This window comes from Macaca nemestrina, chromosome 4 (assembly GCF_043159975.1).
Source record: "Macaca nemestrina isolate mMacNem1 chromosome 4, mMacNem.hap1, whole genome shotgun sequence".
NCBI classification, from domain to species: domain Eukaryota; kingdom Metazoa; phylum Chordata; class Mammalia; order Primates; family Cercopithecidae; genus Macaca; species Macaca nemestrina.
Window position 1 is genome coordinate 6,131,980 of NC_092128.1, and position 16,977 is coordinate 6,148,956.

Here is a 16,977-nt window from a genome sequence, read left to right on the forward strand (position 1 = left end):
ATCTACGAACTCAATGCATTTCCCATGAAAATATCATCATCATTCTTCACAGAACTGAAAAAAAAGCAATCCTAAAATTCATTTGAAACCAAAAAGGAGCCCACATAGCCAAAGCAAGACTAAGCAAAAAGAACAAATCTGGAAGCGTCACATTAACTGATTTCAACCTGTACTATAAGACCATAGTCACCAAAACAACATGGTACTGGTATAAAAACAGGCACATACACCAATGTAACAGCATAGAGAACCCAGAAATTAAGCCAAATACTTACAGCCAATTGATGTTTCACAAAGCAAACAAAAACATAAAGTGGGGAAAGAACACCCTATTCAATAAATGATGCTGGGAAAATTGGCAAGCTACAGGTAGAAGACTAAAACTGGATCTCCATCTCTCATCTTATACAAAGATAAACTCAAGATTGATCAAAGACTTAAATCTAAGACGTAAAACAGTAAAACTTCTGGAAGATAACATCAGAAAAACTCTTCTAGACATTGGCTTAGGCAAAGACTTCATGACCAAGAACCCAAAAGCAAATGCAACAAAAACAAAGATAAATAGATGGGACTTAATTAACTAAAAAACTTCTGCACAGCAAAAGAAGTAATCAGCAGAGTTAAGAGACAACCCACAGAGTGGAAGAGAATCTTCACAATCTATATATCCAACAAAGGACTAATATCCAGAATCTGCAAAGAACTCAAACAAATCAGCAAGAATAAAATCAACAATCCCAACAAAAAGTGTGCTAAGGACATGAATAGATAATTCTCAAAAAATACATAAATGGCCAATGAACATATGAAAAAGTGCTCAACATCACAATTATTCAGGGAAATGTAAATCAAAATGACAATGCAATACCACCTCACTCCTGCAAGAATGGCCATAATAAAAAAATAATAGATGTTGGCATGGATGTGGTGAAAAAAGAACCTTTACACTGTTGGTGAGAATGTAAACTAGTACAACCACTATGAAAAACAGTGTGAAGATTCCTTAAAGAACTTAAAGTAGATCTACTGTTGATCCAGCAATCCCACTACCAGGTTCTGACCCAGAGGAAAAGAAGTCATTACATGAAAAAGATACTTGCACCTGCATGTTTCTAGCAGCACAATTCGCAATTGCAAAAATATGGAACCAGCCTAAATGCCCATCAATCAACGAGTGGATAAAGAAACTGTTTTATATATATATATATATACACCATGGAATACTACTCAGCCATAAAAAGGAAAGAAATAATGGCATTTGCAGCAACGTGGATGGAATTGGAGACTATTATTCTAAGTAAAGTAACTTAGGAATGGAAAACCAAACATCGTGTGTTTTTACTCTAATATGGTTTGGCTGTGTCCCCAACAAAATCTCATTTTGAATTGTAGCTCCCATAATTCCCATGTATAGTAGGAGGAACCCAGTGGGAGATAATTGAATCATGGGGGCTGTTTCCCACATAATGTTCTCATGGTAGTCTCACAAGACCTGATGGTTTTATAAGGGGAAACCTCTTTCACTTGATTCTCATTCTCTCTTGCCTGCCAGCATGTAAGACATGCCTTTTGCCTTCTGCCATGATTGTGAGGCCTCCCCAGCCATGTGGAACTGACAGTCAATTAAACTCTTTCCTTTATAAATTACACAATCTCAGATATGTCTTTATGAGCAGTGTGAGAACATACTAATACACACTCATAAGTGGGAGCCAAACTATAAGGACACAAAGGCTTAAAAATGGTACATTGGACTTTGGGGACTCAAGGGAAAGGGTTGGGGGTGGCAAGGGATAAAAGACTACACACTGGGTACAGTGCACACTGTTCAGGTGATGGGTGCACCAAAAACTCAAGAGATCACCAATAAAGAACTTATTCAAGTAAGCAAACTCCACCTGTTCCCCAAAATCCTATTGAATTTTAAAAAAATTAAAACTTAAAAAGGTAATATTGATTATTTAATATTTTAATGAGGACAAAAATTCTTGCTATTGTTAACTAAAACAAAAAATAAATATGTCTTAGTTAATCTTTATTAAATAAATAAATAAAATTGACCCATCTGATAGAAACTTGATGTTGGTGACTGGAGTCTAGTGAATCAGCTGGGTTGAGCAACAGTCAGGGTGTGGGAGAAAATAGTCAGGAAATCTGATTTCTAGTCTTGGCTTGCTACTCATCACAGTTTTTCCCAGAAAAGTTCCTGTACCTCAGTTTTCTTGTCTGCAAAATGAGAGAATATCGCCCGGATACCTCATGAGTTGATTATTTCAAGGGAAGCTTGGAAAATAAAGCAATATACAAATCTAAGAAATATGTTTTTCAGGGAAGATGCTCTATGACATCCAGTCCAGCCTGCCATCAGCTCGTATAGGTAAAGTCTTGTTGAAGCACAACCATGCCCATTTGTTTACTATTGTCCATGCTGCTTTTGCACAACAACAGCAGAGCTGAGTAATCAGAGACCATATGGCCCACAAAACCTAAAATATTTACTATCTAGCTCAGTATTTTAAAAAACTTGCCAACACTGATCTATCATGTAGCTCTGAACTTCATAAATGAATGTATAAAGGTGATTTTAATGAATTATTTTATGTCTACTGCATGTATCTTTGTCTTCTTTCTAAACGGTCATAACCCCAAATCTCCTTCCTCATTATAAAGTGACATGGTAGAAAGTCTCCTTTCGATTTTGTGGCTTTTTAATTTGACTATAGTTCCCTTAAGAGACTACACAATGTTCATTGTATTTTAGGGATGCCCTCCTCAGAATTTACCTGTTGAGTGCGTTCATTGGAAAGACAATTCTTCCTTTAGTTAGAGTGGATTTGAATACTGGAAATACCTACATAGGTGGACGCAAATGTGAAGAAGAAACAATTTCAAGTGTTGCTTTGCCATCTTTGAGGCTTCCAGGCCCCAAAGGAGTCCAATGAGTTTCCCTGCTCCCTGCCTTGCTTGTTCCGCTGTTGGCTGGACCAGTGTCCCCCATCAGTCCCCAACCGCACGTGTCTCCATCCCCTGCCACCCCATGAAACAAACAAGCCAATCACATCCTCCCATAGGCACCAGGGGCCACCACACCCCCTTGTTTCTACAAAGCCTGCCTCCACACCCCTCTGGTCCACTGTGTTCCTGAGTGCACCCCTCGTGTGGCCCCACCTAGTGTGTGGTGTCCTCTTCCCCAGGCAGGCTGTGGGTATACGTAACTAATAAATTGCTGTTGATCACATCTGTCCAGTGCAAGGTGTCATGCATTCAGCTACCTTGTGCAATGGAAGGGGGCAGGGAGGTATTCTTCCTCAACCAGCATGGTGAATAATGATAGAACAGCGTGCAGCTGGGAGCCACCAGCAGCCAGGCTATGGGTAAATCATCTCTAAAGAAAGGATCTTGGCAAAGCACCACAATATTCATTAAAGTTAATCCCTTCCACTGCACAGATCAACTTGCTTTTTACATTAAGTTTGTTTCATTTGAGTAAAGCACTGGGACCACTGAGCACCAAAGAGATTCTTCCCTATGCCCATGTGTGGCAGCAGGCCTACCTCCCACTGGTAATGAGTCAATTTTCCCTGCAGATTGTGACTTTTCTCTTCTGGTTGGTTTCTTGGCACCAAGTGATCAAGCAATGCAGCCGTAGGTAAAATTTCTATGAGACTCTCATCATGTCCACTGGTGGAAGTAATTTCCTTCTGGAAGCCAGGACCTCTTAACATGTAGAGCATGAAATTGCAGGGACCAGAGCATAAATTTCAAGTGAGTCGAAGAGAGTCATGAAGAATGTGGTGTCATCTCTATTTTCCATTTCTTACACCAAGTGAAGACTTGGTGTCATATAACAGTCATTGATTTAGGGTATCTATGCTGTCCTGGAAAAGAGCACCTGTGGTAAATTTAAAACGGCTGCAGATTTTTTGCTACTGGTCCCACTGAGATGTCATTGAGAGGGAGAGTCTATATCCCCTCCTCCTGAATCTGGGCCGGGACTGTGACTTCTGTGGTTAATAGTGTGCTACAGAAGTGATATCCCATGACTTTCAAGGCTGGGTCTTAAGAAACCTTGCAGCTAGGCCTGGAATGTTTGCACTTGGGATCATCCCTCTTGGAATAAGCCAAGAGGCTACGAGAAGCCCAAGCCACATGGAGAAGCCACCAGTGAGGGCTCCAGTTGATCATCCCTGTTGAACTCCCAGCCAATAACCAGCATCAACTTTAAGCTACTGGAGCTAGAGGGATGAGTTGCGGGAGAGGTGCCAACACAATAATAGAAGATATGTGGTCTGGGCCACCTGCTCATGTAGCTTACTTGTACCTGCTGGATTTGTTCTTGCCTACACCTACACGCACCATCTCTGTTTTACGATGAATTTCTTCTGGGCTCACTTGCCTATATCTTTGTGGGTGTGACCCGATGCAGTTCATGATGGGGCACTGGTCAGCTGGTCACCTGATGCTCCATGGTCAAACACTGTGCCTCTACCAGAGCCCAGGACAGGGCATGACAGGAGCTACTTTTGGAATGCTTTATAGTTATCTCCTATGGTTGGTAATGTCCTTGGTCCCAGTAGATCCTAAAGAGATACATTCTGATTATCCAGTTGAAGCTTGCCAAACGTTCCACACAGCATCCTTTCCCACCTTTATGATATCTACAGGGTCATACATTGTCAGGTCAAATGGCAAAAATGGGAGGACCAGCTGTGCTGCAGCCTGGAAATGATGTAGATGCCTGCCTGGGCTTTGGTTCCACTCAAAAATGCATAACCGCCATGTCTCCTCTAAATGGGTACAATCAGTATTCCAAAGTGTCAAAGATGTTCACTCCATAATCCAGGGTGCTTGTCAAATTCTTCTCTTCTTTCCTGGTTGTGGGCAATACTAGATTCAACAATTCATCCTTTATTTAGAGGGGATGCCCCAGCAAGTCCCAGACTTCCAGACACCTACAAATTTTGGGACTATGACAGATCCCTGAACCTTCATAACATTTATTTTTCCATCCTCTGAATAATGTGAACATATGCCTTATCAAGTTCTCTAACATATTTGCCATTTCTTGTTCATCCAGTATGATGAAAATGATGCCATAGACAGAGTGCACCCATGTAGTATCACACACAATTCCTAGATGGTCCAGGGATCTTCAGACTATAAAATAACAGATGGTGGGGGAGTTAATATAACCGCAGGGCAAGACTCTGAACATTTACTGTTGTGCTTTTCACAAAAACACAAGCTGTTTTTGATCCACCTACCTGATGAAGATGTTAAAAATGTATTCACCGTCTCATCAGATGCATACCTAACAGAGGAAACTGTGTTAATCATGGCTTAGTATGTGCAATTATCTGGTCCTTTTGATCCTTTCTTCTACCATCTGTCATGACAGCTCTGGCATTTCTGCTTCACTTACTCTGGGCCATTGATTTTCTCAAGAATTTCAAGAGCCATCCTGGCAATGTATCAGCCCCCTTCCCATGGTCCTTGCCAGTTGTTATATCTTCTGTCATAAGGTATTGCTTCCACATCCATAACCTCTCCTTTACCCAATTCTATGTTCTGTCCCCCTTGATCCAGCACCCTTGGGACACACTCCAATGCCTGCTAGTAGACCCTGGAGGACTTCAGATTATGAGCTTCCTCCTCACTTGGCAGCTCAGCATGACTCTCTTTGGGCTCTGTTGGGATTTGACACTTGTTATTAGATTGCTGCCAGAAACACCCTGAAGGGGAAGGCATTGTCTTTTAAGAAACCTGACTCTTTTGAGACCTCTGCATAATCTTCAAGCAAGGAGCCATGTTTTAGCAAGATGGAATAGGCCACTTCTTTAGGACGAGCAATATAAGAGATGCTGGATGCTCAAGTCTCAAGAGCATCTACTCACCCACCCTCATCTCAGACCTCAGGTTTCTACTCTGTTATGGGGCTTAATTTTGTCTTCCCCAAAATATGCTGAAGTCCCAATCTCCAAGACCTGGGAAAGTGACCTTATTTGGAAATAAAGTCTTTACTGAGGTAATCAAGTTAAAATAAGATCATTATAGTGAACCATAATTCAATATAACTGTTGTTCTTATACAAAGGGGAAATCTGGACATAGAAACAAACATGACACAGGGAGAACGCCACATGAAGATGAAGGCAGAGATTGGGGTGATGCATCTAGATGCCAAAAAACACCAAAGACAGAAAACCACTAGAAGATAGGGAAGAGGCACAAAACAGATTCTCCCTCACAGTCCCCAGAAGGAACCCACCCTGCCAACACTTCTGTCTGGGACCTCCAGCCTGCAGAACCATAAGACAACCAATTCCTGTGGTTGAGCCTCAGTCTGCAGTGCTTTGTTACCAGAACCCAAGGACACTAATGCAAACTCCTTCCCCTCTGGGGTTCCCAGGCTGATAGGAACTGCACTTCTATGTGGCTCTCTCTCTTGCCTGTTTGGATTGTCTATTCTGGGGGAAGTGTCAAGAGCAGCCCCATCGAAAGGCCCACATGGTGACGAAATGAAGCCTCCTGCCAAGTCACATGAGTGAGTTTGGGCACAGGACTTCCATCCCCCATTGAGATGGCCATAGCCCTGGCCAACAGCTTGACTGCAACCTCGAGAGACACCTTGAGCCAGACCTACCCAGCTAAGTCAAGCCTGTTCATAATTTTTTTTTTTTTTTTGAGACAGAGTTTTGCTCTTGTTGCCCAGGCTGGTGTACAATGGCACAATCTCAGCTCACTACAACCTCCACCTCCCGGGTTCAAGGGATTCTTCTGCCTCAGCCTCCCAAGTAGCTGGGATTACAGGTGTCCACCACCACGCCTGGCCAAGATGGGGTTTCACCATGTTGGCCAGGCTGGTCTTGAACTCCTGACCTCAGGTGATCCATCCACCTTGGCCTACCAAAGTGCTGGGATTACAGTCATGAGCCATCACGCCCGGCAAGCCTGTTCATAATTTTAAGCTGCTAAGGTTTGGGCTACACTGTGGTGCTACAGTAGTTAATACAGATGGCCTTCAGGATTTCAGAGACTGAGACATTTTCATCTGTATTCCTCATTAACACAGGGTAGTACAAGGTTAGGACATTTTTACTGGGAACAGAGCAGTTTGTTGTGTCAAAAATTAACGTGCTTAAGATAGCTGAGTAGGAACAGCTCCAGTCTGCAGCTCCCAGTGAGACTGATGCAGAAAACAGGTGATTTCTCCATTTCCAACTGAGGTACATGGCTCATCTCACTGGGACTGGTTAGACAGTGGGAGCAGCCCACAGAGGGTGAGCCAAAGCAGGGTGGGGCATCGCCTCACCTGGGAAGTGCAAGGAGTCGGGGAACTCCCTTCCGTAGCCAACGGAAGCCCTGAGGGACTGTGCCATGAGAAACCGTGCTATGGGGCCCAGATGCTATGCTTTTCCCATGGTATTCACAACCTGCAGATCAGGGGGTTCCCTCCAGTGCCTATACCATCAGGGCCTTGGGTTTCAAGCACAAAACTGGGCAGCCATTTGGGCAGACACCAAGCTAGCTACAGGAGGTTTTTTTTTTTTTTTTCATAACCTAGTGGTACCTGGAATGCCAGCGAGCTAGAACTGTTCACCCCACTGGATATGGAGCTGAAGCCAAGGAGCCAAGTGGTCTAGCTCAGCAGATCCTACCCCCGTGGCGCCCAGCAAGCTAAGATCCACTGGCTTGAAATTCTCGCTGCCAGTGCAGCAGTCTGAAGTCCACCAGGGACGCTGGAGCTTGGTAGGGGGAGGGGAGTCTGCCCTTACTGAGGCTTGAGCGGCAGTTTCCCCCTCACAGTGTAAACAAAGCTGCAGGGAAGTTCCAACTGGGCAGAGCCCACCACAGCTCAGCAAAGCCGTTATAGCCAGACTGCCTCTCTAGATTCCTTCTCTCCGGTCAGGGCATTTCTGAAAGAAAGGCAGCAGCCCATCAGGGGCTTATAGATAAAAGTCCCTTCTCCCCTGGGACAGTGCACCTAGGGGAAGGGGTGGATGTGAGTGCAGCCTCAGCAGACTTAAACATTTCTGCCTGCCAGCTCTGAAGACAGCATAGGCTCTCCCAGCACAGCACTCGAGCTCTGCTAAGGGTCAGAATGCCTCCTCAACCACTTGACCCCCATGCCTTCTGACTGGACGATACCTCCAAGCAAGGGTTGACAGACACTTCATACCCGAGAGCTCCAACTGGCAATTAGCAGGTGCTCCTCTGGGATGAAGCTACCAGAGGAAGGAACAGGCAGCAATCTTTGCTGTTCTGCAGCCTCTGCTGGTGATACCCAGGCAAACAGGATCTGGAGTGGACCTCCAGCAAACTCCAGCAGACCTGCAGCAGAGGAGCCTAACTGTTAGAAAGAAAACTAACAAACAGAAAGGAATAGCATCAACATCAACACAAAGAATGTCCACACAAAAACCCCATCCAAAGGTCACCAGCATCAAAGACCAAAGATAGATAAATCCACAAGATAGGGAAAAAACAGCACAAAAAGAGTGAAAATTCCCAAAACCAGAACGCCTCTTCTCCTCCAAAAGATCACAACTCCTCGCCAGCAAAGGAACAAAACTGAATGGAAAATGAGTTTGATGAATTGACAGAGTAGGCTTCAGAAGGTAATAACAAACTCCTCCAAGTTAAAGGAGCATGTTCTAACCCAATACAAGGAAGCTAAGAACCTTGATAAAAGGTTATAGGAACTGCTAACTAGAATAACCAGTTTAGAGAAGAACATAAATGACCTGATGGACCTGAAAAACACACCACAAGAACTTCATGAAGCATGCACAAGTGTCAATAGCTGAATTCATCAAGTGGAAGAAAGGATATCAGAGATTGAAGATCAACTTAATGAAATAAAGCATGAAGACAAGATTAGAGAAAAAAGGACGAAAAAGAATGAACAAAGCCTCCAAGAAATATGGGACTATGTGAAAAGACCAAATCCACATTTGATTGGTGTACCTGAAAGTGACGGGGAGAATGGAAGCAAGTTGGAACACACTCATCAGGATATTATCCAGGAGAATTTCCCCAACCTAGCAAGACAGACCAACATTCAAATTCAGGAAATACAGAGAACACCACAAATATACTCCACAAGAAGAACAACCCCAAGACACATAATCATCAGATTCACCAAGGTTGAGATGAAGGAAAAAATGTTAAAGGCAGCCAGACAGAAAGGTTAGGTTACCCACAAATGGAAGCCCATCAGACTAACAGTGGATATCCCTGCAGAAACCATACAAGCCAGAAGAGAATGGGGGCCAATATTCAACATTTTTAAAGAAAAGAATTTTCAACCCAGAATTTCATATCCAGCCAAACTAAGCTTCAGAAGCAAATGAGAAATAAAATCCTTTACAGAAAAGCAAATGCTGAGAGATTTTGTCACCACCAGGCCTGCCTTACAAGAGCTCCTGAAGGAGGCACTAAACATGGAATAGAAAAACTGGTACCAGCCACTGCAAAAACATACCAAATTGTAAAGACCATCAACACTATGAAGAAACTGCATCAACTAATGGGCAAAATAACCAGCTAGCATCATAATGACAGGATCAAAATCACACATAACAGTATTAACCTTAAATGTAAATGGGCTAAATGCCCCAATTAAGACACAGACTGGCAAATTGGATAAAGAGTCAAGACGTATTGATATGCTGTATTCAGGAGACCAATCTCACATGCAAAGATACACATAGGCTCAAAATAAAGGGATGGAGTAAGATTTACCAAGCAAATGGAAAGAAAAAAAAAAAAGCAGGGGTTCTAATCCTAGTCTTTCATAAAACAGACTTTAAACCAACAAAGATCAAAAAAGACAAAGAAGGGCATTACACAATGATAAAGGGATCAATGCAACAAGAAGAGCTAACTATCCTAAATATATATGCACCCAGATTCATAAAGCAAGTTCCTAGAGACCTACAAAGAGACTTCGACTCCCACACAATAATAGTGGGAGACTTTAACACCCCACTGCTAATATTAGACAGATCAATGAGACAGAAAATTAACAAGGATATTCAGGATTTGAACTCAGCACTGGACCAAGCGGACCTAATAGACATCTACAGAACTCTCCACCCAAAATCAACAGAATATACATTATTCTCAGCACCACATGGCACTTATTCTAAACTTGAGCATATAATTGGAAGTAAAACACTTCTCAACAAAAGCAAAAGAAGAGAAATCGTAACAGTCTCTCAGACCAAAGTGCAATCAAATTAGAACTCAGGATTAAGAAACTCACTCAAAACCACACAACTACATGGAGACGAAAGAACTGTTCTTGAAAGACTATTGGGTAAATAACAAAATTAAGGTAGACATAAATAAGTTTTTTGAAACAAGTGAGAATAAAGACACAATGTACCAGAATATCTGGGACACAGCTTAAGCAGTGTTTAGAAGGAAATTTATAGCACTAAATGCCCACAGGAGAAAGCGGGAAAGATCTAAAATTGACACCCTAACATCACAATTAAAAGAACTAGAGAAGCAAGAGCAAATAAATTCAAAAGCTAGCAGAAAACAAGAAATAACTAAGATCAGAGCAGAACTGAAGGAGACAGAGACACAAAAAAAAACCCTTCAAAATATCAATGAATCCAGGAGCTAGTTTTTTGAAACTATTAACAAAATAGACTGCTAGCCAGATTAATGAAGAAAAGAGAGATGGATCAAATAGACACAATAAAAAAATGATAAAGGGGATATGACTACTGATCCCACAGAAATACAAACTATCATCAGAGAATACTATAAACACCTCTATACAAATAAACTAGAAAATCTAGAAGAAATGGATAAATTCCTAGACACATACACCCTCCCAAGTCTAAACCAAGAAGAAGTTGAATCCCTGAATAGACTAATAACAAGTTCTGAAATTGAGGCAGTAATGAATAGCCTACCACCAAAAAAAAAAAAAAAAGCCCAGGACCAGAAGGATTCACAGCTGAATTCTACCAGAGGTACAAAGAGGAGCTGGTAGCATTCCTTCTGAAACCATTCCAAACAATAGAAAAAAAGGGTCTCCTTTCTAACTCATTTTATGAGTCCAGCATCATCCTGATACCAAAACCCAGCAGAGACACACGAAAAAAGAAAATTTCGGGCCAATATCCCTGATGAACATCAATGCAAAAATCCTCAATAAAATACTGGCAAACTGAATCCAGCAGCACATCAAAAAGCTTATCCACCACTATCAAATCGTCTTCATCCCTGGGATGCAAGGATGGTACAACATCAATAAATGTAATCCATCATATAAACAAGTGACCAAAACTGCATGATTATCTCAATAGATGCAGAAAAGGACTTTGATACAATTCAACACCGCTTCATGCTAAAAGCTCTCAATAAACTAGGTATTGATGGAACCTATCACAAAAAATAAGAGCTATTTATGACAAACCCACAGCCAATATCATACTGAATGGGCAAAAGATGGAAGAATTTCCTTTGAAAACTGGCACAAGACAAGGATGTACTCTCTCACCATTCCTATTCAACATAATCTTTCCAGGGCAATTAGGCAAGAGAAAGAAATAAAGGTATTCAAATAGGAAGAGAGGAAGTCCAATTGTCTCTGTTTGCAGATGACACGATTGTACATTTAGAAAACCCCATCATCTCAGCCCAAAATCTCCTTAAGCTGATAAGCAACTTCAGCAAAGTCTCAGGATACAAATAAATGTGCAAAAATCACAAGAATTTCTACACACCAATAATAGACAAACAGCCAAATCATGAGTGAACTCCTGTTCACAATTGCTACAAAGAGAATAAAATACCTAGGAATACAACTTACAAGGGATGTGAGGGACCTCTTCAAGGAGAACTACAAACCACCGCTCAAGGAAATAAGAGAGGACACAAACAAATGGGAAAATATTTCATGCTCATAGATAGGATGAATCAATATCATGAAAATGGCCATACTGCCTAAAGTAATTTATAGATTCAATGCTATCGTCATCAACCTACCATTGACTTTCTTCACAGAATTATTATGGATCCAAAAAAGAGCCTGTATAGCCAAGACAATACTAAGTAAAAAGAATAAAGCTGGAGGCATCACGCTACCTGACTTCAAACTATACTACAAGGCTACAATAACAAAATCAGCATGGTATTGATACCAAAACAGATATATAGAACAATGGAACAGAACAGAGGTCTCAGAAATAACGCCAAACATCTACTACCATCTGATCTTTGACAAACCTGACAAAAACAAGCAATGGGGAAAGGATTCCCTATTTAATAAATGGTGTTGGGAAAACTGGCTAGCCATATACAGAAAACTGTAACTGGACCCTTTCCTTACACCTTATACAAAAATTAACTCAAGATGGATTAAAGACTTAAACATAAGACCTAAAACCATAAAAACCCTAGAAGAAAACTTAGGTAATACCATTCAGGACATAGGCATGGGCAAAGACTTTATGACTAAAACACCAAAAGCAAGGACAACAAAAGCCAAAATTGACAAATGGGATCTAATTAAACTAAAGAGTTTCTTCACAGCAAAAGAAGCTACCATCAGAGTGAACAGGCAACCTACAGAATGGGAGAAAAATTTTGCAATCTATCCATCTGACAAAGGGCTAATATCCAGAATCTACAAGGAACTTAAACAAATTTACAAGAAAAAAAAACAATCCCATCAAAAAGTGGGTGAAGAATATGAACAGACACTTCTCAAAAGAAGACATTTATGTGCTCAACAAACATACGAACAAAAGCTCATCATCCCTAGTCATTAGAGAAATGCAAATCAAAACCATAATAAGATATCATCTCATGCCAGTAAGAATGGGGATCATTAAAAAATCGGGAAACAACAGATGCTGGAGATCATGTGGAGAAACAGGAACACTTTTACACTGTTGATGGGAGTGTAAATTAGTTCAACCATTGTGGAAGACAGTGTAGTGATTCCTCAAGGATCTAGAACCAGAAATACCATTTGACCTGGCAATCCCATTACTGGATACATACCCAAAGGATTATAAATCATGCTACTATAAAGACACATGAACATGTATGTTTATTGTGGCACTATTCACAATAGCAAAGACTTGGAACCAACCTAAACGCCCATCAGTAATAGACTGGATAAAGAAAGTGTGGCACATATACACCATGGAATACTATGTAGCCATAAAAAAGGATGAGTTCATGTCCTTTGTGGGGACACGGATGAAGCTGGAAACCATCATTCTCAGCAAACTGACACAGGAACAGAAAACCAAAGACTGCATGTTCTCACTCAAAAGTGGGAGCGGAACAATGAGAACACATGGACACAGGGAGGGGAACATCCCACACTGGGGCCTGTCGGTGGGTGGGGAGCCAGAGGAGGGATAGGATTAGGAGAAATACCTAATGTAGACGATGGGTTGATGGGTGCAGCAAACCTCCATGGCATGTGTATACCTGTATAACAAACCTGCACGTTCTGCACGTGTATCCCAGAACTTAAAATATAATTTTTTTAAAAGAGAAATCTCTCAAATCAGTCATTCAGCATTTGGAAGTTATATTTTCACAATGTATTGCTGTGAAGGGTCAAAAATAAACAAAAATTATATGGTAACAAAATTAATGTGCTTGAGCACTAAAGAACAAAGATTCAGTCCTTAAACACAAAGATAATCATAGATTACTGTGCTCATCAACACCCCCTTCTCAGGGCCACTGCAGTCAAATCCAGCTGCTGAGAATATGGGCTGAGAGCTCACAGCTGCACTTCCCACTGGAATTACCCTCAACCACGTGCAACTGCATCAGCCACAGTTATGACCTGTCAGGACTTTATCGATTCAGGGATACAAAGGATGACCCCCTTGCTTCAAACTGGGAGAAATATGAAGATGTACCCACGCTCCAGGTAGAATCGGCTGGAGCAACAGTTGCAACCGCACTGCAGTTCAGTTTTTACCTCTGCCCAATCCTGCATACCTTACTTCCTTACCATTTCAATGGTTAGTCCCCCTTGTCATTTATTTTGTATATTGTGCTTTCATCTTTCCTCAACCAAAGGAGCTGGTGCTTTGTGATGTTTGTTAACTTTCAAAAAAAAAAAAAGGAAGAAGGTTTCAATTTACATATTTGGTACACTCTTTTTTACATTCTTATTCTGATTTTAACTTTACTATTTCCTTCTGTGTGCTTCCTTTTGGTTTGCTTTGTTTCCTTTGGATCCCTAATTTTTTGAAGTGATACTTGATTCATTCATTTTCATTCTTAATGATCAGTGTTTAGTCCTATGAATTTTCTTCTAATCACTGCTTGAAATACATCACACAGATTTGATAGCTCATTTCCACTATCATTGGTTTTGAGAAATTCTTTAATACCAACTTACATTTCCCCTTTTACACAAGCGTTATTTAATAAAATTTTACTAGATGGAAGGGATCTTTTTTCTTTCAGGAGTTTTATTGTATTGTAAAATAAAAATTTGTTTATAGTGTTTTACTTTTTGAAAGTCTCTATTAATATTTGTTAATATACAGTTAATTTTTGTAAATATTCCATGTAAACTTGAGAAGAAGGCATATTCTCTGTTACGAGAATATCTAGTTTGGTATGTATCCACAGATTATCTTTATAATATTATTTCGGTCTTCCATATCCTCCACTGATTTTTGTCAACATGATCTGTCCTGTACTGAGACTGATGTGTTGATATCTCCTTTGTGTTTCCATTACATCTCCTTGCATCTCCGGTAATTTTTATTTCATAAACATTATTATTGTGTGAATTGGTATAGACAAGTTTATTACCATTGTATCTCCATTAAAAATTATGTTTAGCATTTTAAAACATCCTTATTTGTCACACTTAATACTTTCAGACTTCAATTCTGATATTTGGATTAGCAATCTCTTCTCTCATTGTTTTCACTCGCCCGGTATACTTTTTCATCTCTTTATATTTAACCTTTCTGAAGTATTTCATTGTAGGTGTCTCTCTTGTTAGATAAGTCTTCGATTGTATAACAAATTAAAATCTTTGTATTTTAACAGTGCATTCGTAAATGTCAACATGACTAATACTCCAAATAGTAACTTGGTCATAATATTTTAAGTAGTATGTCATTTTTGCTATGTTCTTTTCTCTGCATGACATGCGTGTTTTGCTTTTTATTCTTTTGTATTTAGGAATTTCGTATTTTTGTTGCAGTGTTTCTCTTTGTACCTATTTTTTTCAGCAGCACCAGCTTGTTTTCCTATTTAAATTTTTCCTATCTGATATATCAATATTTAGTGACATACTACAACTCCCACCTACTTTCTAAAAGACAACAAATGGTTCACATTTCCTTTCCCTCTGTCTTTTCCTCTCATTGTTAAAGTCATATTATTTCTATTTTTCATGACATGTAACATTTGTATGCTAGTCTTTCTTCCTTGCCTCTGCCTTTGTTTTAGCCTTATATGTACAATTACATTGCTATGCAGATGACTGGTCGTTTTGCTGAAATTTTTATAGTCATCTCATTTCAATGAAGCTCACCCCTTGTTAGATACACAATCCCCTATGTTGCTTTATGTCTAAAATGGCTTTCTGTAATCTTGGCTCTTAGACAGTTTGACTAGAAATAAAGAACCTTTTCCACATTTCCTTTCTCATGTTTTTTTTTTTTTTTTTTTCTGTTCCATTTTTGCTTTGCCTTTCTTTTTATGTTGTTTTTAAGAACTCTAATTACAGTTTAATCATTTTCTCTCATATGTTACTTAATGTTTTTGCCTGAAAGTATTGGGATTAAACTTGTGCTCTAAATTTCAAACTTAGTTAAAAAGAAGACATTTATATAGCAGTGAATTTTAAAAGACAATAAATAACTAAATTCTAAAACCAGTCTAATAAAAAAAAGAGCTTGTTTTATCTTGGAAGTCCAATGGTTTTACTAGAGTACATCTTGAAGTTCATTAGTCACTCCTGCTCTATCTTCCCGGGTATTCAGTGAGCTCCTTCATTATGTAAATTTGTGTTATTTTATTCCTGGAAAATTTTCTGGATTCAATTTAAATATTAATTCTGTTCTATTGTTTGGTTTTCTACATCAATAACTTTTATGTATGTTGTTTTTTTATGTATGTTGTTTTATGTATGTTGTTTTTTTTTTTGTATGTTGTTTTATGTATGTTGTTTTATGTATGTTGTTTTATGTATGTTGTTTCTTATTGATCTTCCAGTCAACCACTCTCTCCTGGGCCTTTTTACATCTTCCTTCACCTTATTTGCATTTGAAGACTATTTTCTTGCATTTCGTCAATTCTCTTTATGGTCTTCCATTTCAGTCTTCTTCACTCTGAGATGATTTTGTCTTTTTTTTTTTTTTTTTCCATTTCTTTGCTAAGTTCAATCAATTCTGTTCATTTTTTCTGCTTTTTCTATTTTTGCTTTCAGTTTTCGGATTTCTAATTGAAAGTGGTTCTTCAGATTCGAGATTTGTTTTAGTACATTTAACTCATTTTGAATCATTTCTAACATTTTTATTTTGCTTCATGGTTGTTTCTGGAGAGAAATTTCATCCAGCTGAAACGTGTTAATTCTCACTTTTTGTGTCTTTGTGGTAACTTCGCATAGACTTATCCCATTTCATCCTGTGTCCGGAATTGCTTCCTTCCATTGGGTTCTTGTTCTCACTGACTTCAAGAACCAAGCCACGGACCCTCACGGTGAGCTGTTACAGTTCTTAAAAGATGGTGTGTCCAGAGTTTGCACCTTCAGATATTCAGATGTGTCCCGAATTTCTTCCTTCCAGTGGGTTCATGGTCTCACTGACTTCAGGAGTGAAGCTGTAGACCTTTGCAGTAAGTGTTGCAGCTCTTAAAGGCAGCACTTTCGGAGCTGTTTGTTCCTCCCTGTGGGTGGGTGGGTTTGTGGTTTCACTAACTTCAGGAACGAAGTCACAGACCCTCGCAGTGAGTG